Source organism: Lynx canadensis, chromosome B4 (assembly GCF_007474595.2).
Source record: "Lynx canadensis isolate LIC74 chromosome B4, mLynCan4.pri.v2, whole genome shotgun sequence".
NCBI lineage: Eukaryota > Metazoa > Chordata > Mammalia > Carnivora > Felidae > Lynx > Lynx canadensis.
This window is the reverse complement of record NC_044309.1, coordinates 42,064,594-42,072,600: the sequence shown is the minus strand read 5'-3', so window position 1 is coordinate 42,072,600 and position 8,007 is coordinate 42,064,594. Positions and strand designations below refer to the sequence as shown.

The 8,007-nt window shown below is 43.5% G+C and overlaps 1 pseudogene; it reads right to left on the bottom strand.

Annotated features, from left to right (window-relative positions):
* Positions 1 to 2,401: 2,401 nt before the first annotated feature.
* On the bottom strand, positions 2,402 to 6,181 carry LOC115518639 (annotated as a pseudogene).
* Between the last annotated feature and the right edge of the window lie 1,826 nt (positions 6,182 to 8,007).

The following is an 8,007-nucleotide window of genomic DNA, read 5'->3' as shown; positions in this document are numbered from 1 at the left end:
AGCCCAGCAGCAAGTCAAAACCTGTTTTTCAAAAGGAGAGTAGTTCTCTGCAAAGGACAGCAGACCTTTGCTCCAAAGTCCTGAGTCTACACTGAGATTCACCGCTAGAAGCCCGCCAAAAGCTCTGAGCAGCTTGCCTACTGAACTTGGCACACCAGTGGGTCTTTGGATCATATGGCTCAAGTGGAAGAGAAGCAGCCTAGACCTATTGCAAAGGTTTCTCTCATTCTAGGCCCTACTTAACACTAGTGGCTTTTCCATCCATTTGGGGGATGGGCCAAAGTAGTACATCCAAATGAGAAATGCATTGCCTCCAAAATCCTAAGAGAACCACTAGGTATTGTACTTCTTGTTTGTTGCAGGAGGGGCGAGATACACGAATTTATCCTTCAGCTTCAAAGGGATATCTTAACAGGGCACCTGGATGGCTCCGTCGGTTGAGCGTTCCACTTGGGCTCAGGTCATGATCTCGTGGTTCGTGAGTTCGAGCCCCGCATCGGGCTCGCTGCTGTCAGTGCTGAGCGCACTTCAGATCCTCTGTCTCCGCCCCCCGCCTCAAAAATAAAAAAATAATGATAGTAAATACATTTTAAAAGTAGGGCTATCTTGACATGACCCACACCATTTGACTCCTGAAGTTTTCACTGAGGTAGAAGGATCCTAAATGCACTTCTCCTTCTCTGTCACACAAATGTCTTGCCAATAAGTATATCACAGTTGCTGCTTCTTGCTCCCTAGGTCCGATGGGCATCAATATAATGGGTTGGTGTGAATTCTTGTTGGAAAGAAAGATGATCAAGGTCCTTGTGAACTAAATTATGACTAAGGCAGGAGAGTTCATATTCCTGATGTGAGACAGTACAGGTGTATTTTTGGCCTAGCCAGCTGAAAGCAAGCCGCTTCTGGTGGTTTTCATTAAAAGCACGAAGGAAACGTATTTGCCAGATCTCTAGCTGTACCCTAGTTACCGGGAGCTATATTAAGTTGTTGGAATAGAAGCTACAACGGGAGCCACCATCTGGCTAAGCTTCTGAAATCCGCTGTCTTTCTCCAAGATCCACCTGTTGGCTGCACAGACCAAATGGGCAAGTCGGACGGGGATATGTTAGGAATCACCCTTCAAGTCCTTGACGGTGGCACTAAACTCTCCAGTCATTACCAGAAAGTGGGGTTGGTTTTGGTTCACTAATTTTCTAGCTATAAGCAATTCTGGTAGCTTCCAGTTGGCCTTTCCCACCACAATTATCTTCATTGCACAGATCAGGGAACTGATGTGGGGTTTCTGCCAGTTACCGAGTACGTATAGTCCAAAGCTGGGAGTCAGTTGTGGCGCCATGACCCTCCACTTTTATGACTCAAGTTTACTTATGCTCATTTGACTTAGAATTCTTTGCATTCATACAGATCCAGTAAAAATTCAGTTGATTGCCTTCCTGTTTCACCTCTAGGAACATCACGATCAACTAGGCGATGTCATAAATCTCTGCAAGTCAGGCTATTCTAACTACTGCTTTGGATGTGCAGTCCATTATGGTAATCACACCCACCTTGCCTTTGACAATTAAGTGTCCATCACTGCCCTTACCACCCGGTGGCCCAGTTACCCCCATTGTACTTAAGAATCCTAACCGAATGGCAAAAGTTCCCCTTGTAGTTTCTTTTTTTTTCTTTTTAATGTTTATTTATTTTTGAGAGAGAAACGGAGACAGAGAATGAGCAGGAAAGGGTCAGAGAGAAAGAGAGAGAGAGAGAGAGAGACCCAGAATCGGAAGCAGGCTCCAGGCTCTGAGCTGTCAGCACAGAGTCCGATGCGGGGGTCAAACTCATGAACCACGAGATCATGTCCTGAGCCAAAGTCAGACACTTAACTGACTGAGCCACCCAGGCGCCCCCACCTTGCAGCTTCTGACTATATGAAGAGCGGCCACAGGGTTCTTCAAGAGTGGTGGGGCTCCCCTCACAGATTTATTTCTCACAACCGTGGTGAAGGGTGTGCTCTCCGAATGCTCCTGGGGTGGGTGAGCAGACATTACGTGACACATTCACTCTAACACTCCAGCTTCCCTCCCTAAGCCTCTGGGTCCTTCCTCTACCACATACGGAGGCAGTTCTAGCATTTCAGCTGTATTTAATGAAGGCCATCTTTCCCTCGGTGCAACCTGGGGCTGCTCAGGAAGAGGAGATACATTTCCAAGGGCAGTGGGACACATGTGATGTGGGTGACGACACATGGAACAGTGATGCCGCTGCTGTAGTGTGTGGCCGGCTGGGTTGTCCATCTTGTATCACTGACATGGGTCTTGGAAATGATTCTGCAGGATCTGGAAAAATTTGCCTGGATGATGTTTCCTGTGGTGGGGATGAGTCATCGCTGGGAACGCAGGCACAAAGAGTGGGGAGATCATGACTGCAGACACAGTGAAGGTGTTGGAGCAACCCGTTCGGATAAGACATCCATACCGGGATTTTCAATAAAAGCACATGGACTCTCCAATGTACTTTTTTCCCCTAATGGGTACCTATATGACAGAATACTCACGTCTCACTTTTTGAAATGAATCATACCTCATATCCTCATTCTGATTTTTTTAACGTTTATTTATTTTTGAGAGAAAGAGACAGAGCACGAGGGGGAGAGGGACAGAGAGAAAGGGAGACACAGAATTGGAAGCAGGCTCCAGGCTCTGGGCTGTCAGCACAGAGCCCGACGCGGGGCTCGAACTCATGAACCATGAGATCATGACCTGAGCTGAAGTCGGACGCTCAACTGACTGAGCCACCCAGGCACCCCACCTCATTCTGATTTTTAAGGCCTCTTTCTATCGTACCAAACTTCTTTTCTCTCGGGAAGTCAAATCTCATTTTCTAATATCTACCCATATTTTCCCAAAGTTAAGTTCACCGGACCCTAGTGGTAACAAAGTATTCCACAAAAAGAAGTTATCCATAGTCAAATTAATTTAGGAAAAAATAATAAGGGTTTAGTCATTGAAACACTCAAACACTTGCCTTGAAATATCCACATACTTAGGGCACCTGGTTGGTTAAGCAACTGACTCTTGATTTCAGCTCAAGTCATGATCTCACTGCTCATGGCATCAAGCCTGCACTGACAGCATGGAGCCTGCTCAGGATTCTCTCTCTCCCTCTCTCTGCCCTTCCCCCACTCACTTGTGTGTGTGTATCTCTCTCTCAAATCAGTAAACATTTAAAAAAAAAAAAAAAGAAAAGAGGGCGCCTGGGTGGCTCAGTCGGTTAAGCGGCCGACTTCAGCCAGGTCACGATCTCGCGGTCCGTGAGTTTGAGCCCCGCGTCGGGCTCTGTGCTGACCGCTCAGAGCCTGGATCCTGTTTCAGATTCTGTGTCTCCCTCTCTCTCTGCCCCTCCCCCGTTCATGCTCTGTCTCTCTCTGTCTCAAAAATAAATAAATGGTAAAAAAAAAAATTTTTTTTTAAAAAGAAAAGAAATATCCACATATTTAAAAATTCTTTTTTCAGAGTTACCCAAATACTCATTCTTACTTGAAGGACTTAGTTGTGTATGATTCATACCAACAGCATTGGAATAAATGTTCTTCAGCTAAAGTCTGGGCTTATGGTTTATATAATTTCAAAAATGTTAAGAATTGTTTTGCGGATTCTTCCTCCGAGCCAAAGTTTTTATTACGCAACTTTCAAATCGTACAAAGAAAATTCTCATGTACACCTGCCCAGGTATAATTGTGGGAGAGTTGAATTCCCTGATTCTGATATACTCTTTTATTAGTCTTGGAGTTTCCTTATTTTCAATCAGTCCCAACACCTTTATCATTTACTTTAGACATTCTTTTCTGAGATGAGCAGGTAAGACATTGAATTCGGTCTTAAGGAATTTATTTAAACTCCAATATAAATGTGAAATCTGCCTCTTAAACCTTGACTATCCTATCCAGCTTTTCAATTTAGATAGATTTACAGTTATGATTTACAAACAATCACAATCCTTCAGTGACGATTTTCTATCAAATTGAATTTTCCCCAAGCCTTCTGGATGCTCGTTCTGCACTGAATTGTTCTCTTTCAAGGAGAACTTTTCCTCCTCATGGTCATGAATATCCACATGTTTTTTTTAATGTTTATTTTTGAGAGAGAAAGACAGATCCTAAGCAGGGGAGGGGCAGAGAGAGAGGGAGACACAGAATCCGAAGCAGCTGACACATGTGTAGCACGTCCACCTGGGCCACCTTCTTGGCCTCCTTTTGCCCATAATTCTCCTGAAGGATCTGGTGCTGTTCTGGAGAGGCCCTCTGCAGATACCGAACCACCAGTCATCTGCATTTGTTGTCCTGGATATCAGTGCCAATCTGGCCTGTCACCTCGGGGTCTCCAAAGAGACAAGGTAATCATCCTGAATCTGAGAGAAGTCCCCCTTCTCCAGTAGCATCTCCCCATCAATGCCCACCATATACACGGCAGCAGCTACAGGAAGATAGAAGAAGTAGAAAGCTATCTTGCACCTGACAATAGATTTGTACTTCTTTCCAGTGAATCTGCCAAGACCCACATTCCCCAGGGGCTGGGGGGCGGGGAGGGGTGCTGTGATGAGGTTCAGGATCTGTCCGATCTCAGTCTGATAGGAACTCTGCAGGAAAAGCTCAATTAAGTTCGGGTAATAGGGCTGCTCCCGGCAGTACAGCTTCAGCAGGCAGTAGATACATGCTTCCGGAAGCAAAGCATCGTTGACGGCATCCAAACCTATGCCTGGCTTCTGTTAGCAGCTGATCTGCCCCTGTTGGGTGAGGGATGAATCCATGATATCATTTGACACCAGGAAGAAAGCTTGGAGCGGTTCCGCACAGCAGCTCACAGTCAGGGCCAGCAGAGACTATCAGCATCTTAATTAAATATATTCATTCTCACATCAGTAGGCAATAGGACTTAAATATTTCACTGACTATGCCACAGCATGCCAAAAACTACCCAAGTGCCCTAACATAGATAAATTAGCCTTGATAGAACTGTAACTCATTCCCTTTCACACGAACACTTGCAAGAATTCTGCAAAACAAACAAACAAACAAATACTTGCAAGAATTGCCTTCAAAAGCTGACTGTGTCAACTTGGCTCAGAATCAACTTCCAACTTCTTAATTCTCCAAAAAAGTCACATACTCTTTACATACAGTGAATTTCAGATTCCCCCCACCCCAGGGTCCAAACTCTTGTTAGAATTATTTTCGTCTAGCAACTCTAAGATGTAAGTTTATTCTAACTTCCTGGATATTGTCATATTACAGATATGTGCCTTTCTTTCCTGACCCCACATACATGATATCACCTCTCCCTAATATCCTTCACAATATCTAGTAAGTAGTATGTAATTATTTGAAATGCAGACAAGAATCAGGACCATTAAGTAACATTATTTTTAGCTGGAGTCTCTGATCAGATTTTGAGGCAAAATGATACCTCGAAAATCATTCTGGTGTTCTGGTTACAGAATGAAACAAAAAAAGAACTGAGGCTCGTGGGCAGAGGCAGCAGATGTGCAGGGAGGGTCAAGCAGGAAATCTACGTCATTGCCACCCTTCTGCTAACCGCTGGGAAACGAACATTGGTGCAGTTATTTGCAGGCAACTTGGATGTGCCTTACTCAGCATCTGCAAAGGGCCTCGTTTCACGGGAAAAACATCACACGTCTTACTCTCTAGGTCTGGCTGCACTGTAAACGAAGCTTCTCCCTGGGATTGTGTCCAAGGGACACAAACTCGTGTCACTTTAATAAGGAAGCTAGTTTGATCTGCTCAGGTAATTTCTGGACAAAGATAAACATACTTACTCAATTATTGACGATTTCATGTATTTAATACGTATTTATGGAGTAGCTCCTTGACAATGCTAGGCCAAAGGCAGATGAATTAAATAAAAGTAGCTCTAGTCCCTTATCCAGGAAAGAATCAAAGTGTGTAATGAATGTGCACAAGGAAATAGTTATTTATTTAAAGTTATGAAGTAGAAGTACAAGATGAAATGAAAAGGTGTAAGCAGAAGGCCTTACCTGTTTGCAGCGTCAGAGAATATTTCTGTGAAGGGTATGGGTGTGACTTAATCATATATAGAGGTGTTAGGGAGACCATTAAAAATACATAGGTAGTGGGGCGCCTGGGTGGCTCAGTCGGTTGAGCATCCGACTTCGGCTCAGGTCATGATCTCACAGTCTGTGAGTTCGAGCCCCGCATCGGGCTCTGTGCTGATGGCTCAGAGCCTGGAGTCTGCTTCCGATTCTGTGTCTCCCTCTCTCTCTGCTCCTTCCCTGCTCATGCTCTGTCTCTCTCTGTCTCAAAAATAAATAAAAACATTAAGAAAAAAAATTTTTAAAAAAATACATAGGTAGTATTTTATTAAAGTAACAAAGGTGAGAATGAGCTTATCTGATTCCAGGAACTGAGAGACGGTCGAGGGGAATAATATTAGACCTAAGTGAATAAGGCAGAAATCTTCCAGTAAAGCCTTGACATGTAGCCAAGGGTGAGATTATTCCTGGGATAGAGATTTTTGTACTTTATTCTAAAGTGAAAGGAAAACCATGGAGGAGTGTAAGCATGGTAAGACTTCAATTTTAAAGAGAAAACTCTGGCTGGAGAGAGAGAGAGAGAGGTGGCTGGGGGGGGGGGGCTATTGGACACAGGGAGTCAAGTTACTAGATGATTCTAGTGAAGGTATGAGGTTCTGAGTAGAACATTCATCGTGGAGCTAGTGCAAAGTTGACATATTCAGGAAATATTTAGTTGGTAGAACCGACAAAACTCGATAATTCATCAAATGTAGGAGTTTGAATGAAGGAGACTCAAAGATCGTGCCACCAGTTCTGGACTAAGCGAACTGGTATACTGTGGTTCTGTCATCGGAAAAGAGAATCCTGGAAGGTTGGAGGAGGTAGCCTGGTGAATTTCATTTTGTATATGTTGAGTCTGAGGTGTTTTTAAAGCAGTTAAGTAGAGAGGGTGGTAAGGAACTTGATGTAAGTGTTGGGTGATCAGAAAACTGGTCTTGGATGGAGGTACAAACAGAGGATCTTAGATTTGTAGATGGCAACTAACACCCAAGGGTAAACTGTAAATTAAGAATAAAAATTACTGACCCAAGAAAAGACGGCTGTTAGCCCTGAGGAATAACAATATTGAATGGCTCATTGACTTAAAAGTAACTGCAAGAGGGCACTGAAGACTAGTAGTTAGAGGATGGCAGGTCACCGAAGCCGAGGGAAAAGGACGTTTCCAAAAAGGAGGGCATTAGCAAACTTGTCAACAAGTTGTGGAGACGCCGTTACACGTGAACCGGAGCATATTTCATGAAGTTTAGCAACATGTGAGTCATTAGTAAATTTAATGAAAGCAGTCTTGTTGCATTAAAAAAAGAAGATAGTTTCGGGGCGCCTGGGTGGCTCAGTCGGTTAAGCGTCTGACTTCAGCTCAGGTCATGATCTCATGGTTCATGAGTTCAAGCCCCACATCGGGCTCTGTGCTGACGGCTCAGAGACTGGAGCCTGTTTTGGATTCTGTGTCTCCCTCTGTCTCTGCCCCTCCCCTGCTCCTGCTCTTTCTCTGTCTCTCAAAAAGTAAATAAATGTTAAAAAAAAAAATAAAGAAATAAAGAAATAAAGAAGAAGATAGTTTCAAGTTCAGGAGTTAATGGGAGTTAGAACGTTGGGAAAGTAGGTATAGATTATTTTCCAAAAAAGCTGAATTTTAAGGGGAAGAGATAGATAAGGCAGTGACAAAAAAAAAAAAAAAGGAATATAAGTCCAGCAAAATTACTTATTTTCTTTGACAGAAGATTCTAGAGTAGTGTTGTGCAATAGAACTTTCTGTGATGGAATAAGGTATACATACAGGTAGCAGATGTTGAGGGTTATAGAAAAAAAAAAAAAAAAAGGACAAGGAAAATGGGATCCAGAGTGTATACGGGACAGAATACAATCCCAAATAGGATGTTTGGGGTAGGCCTTCTAGAAAAAGTGAAACTTGAG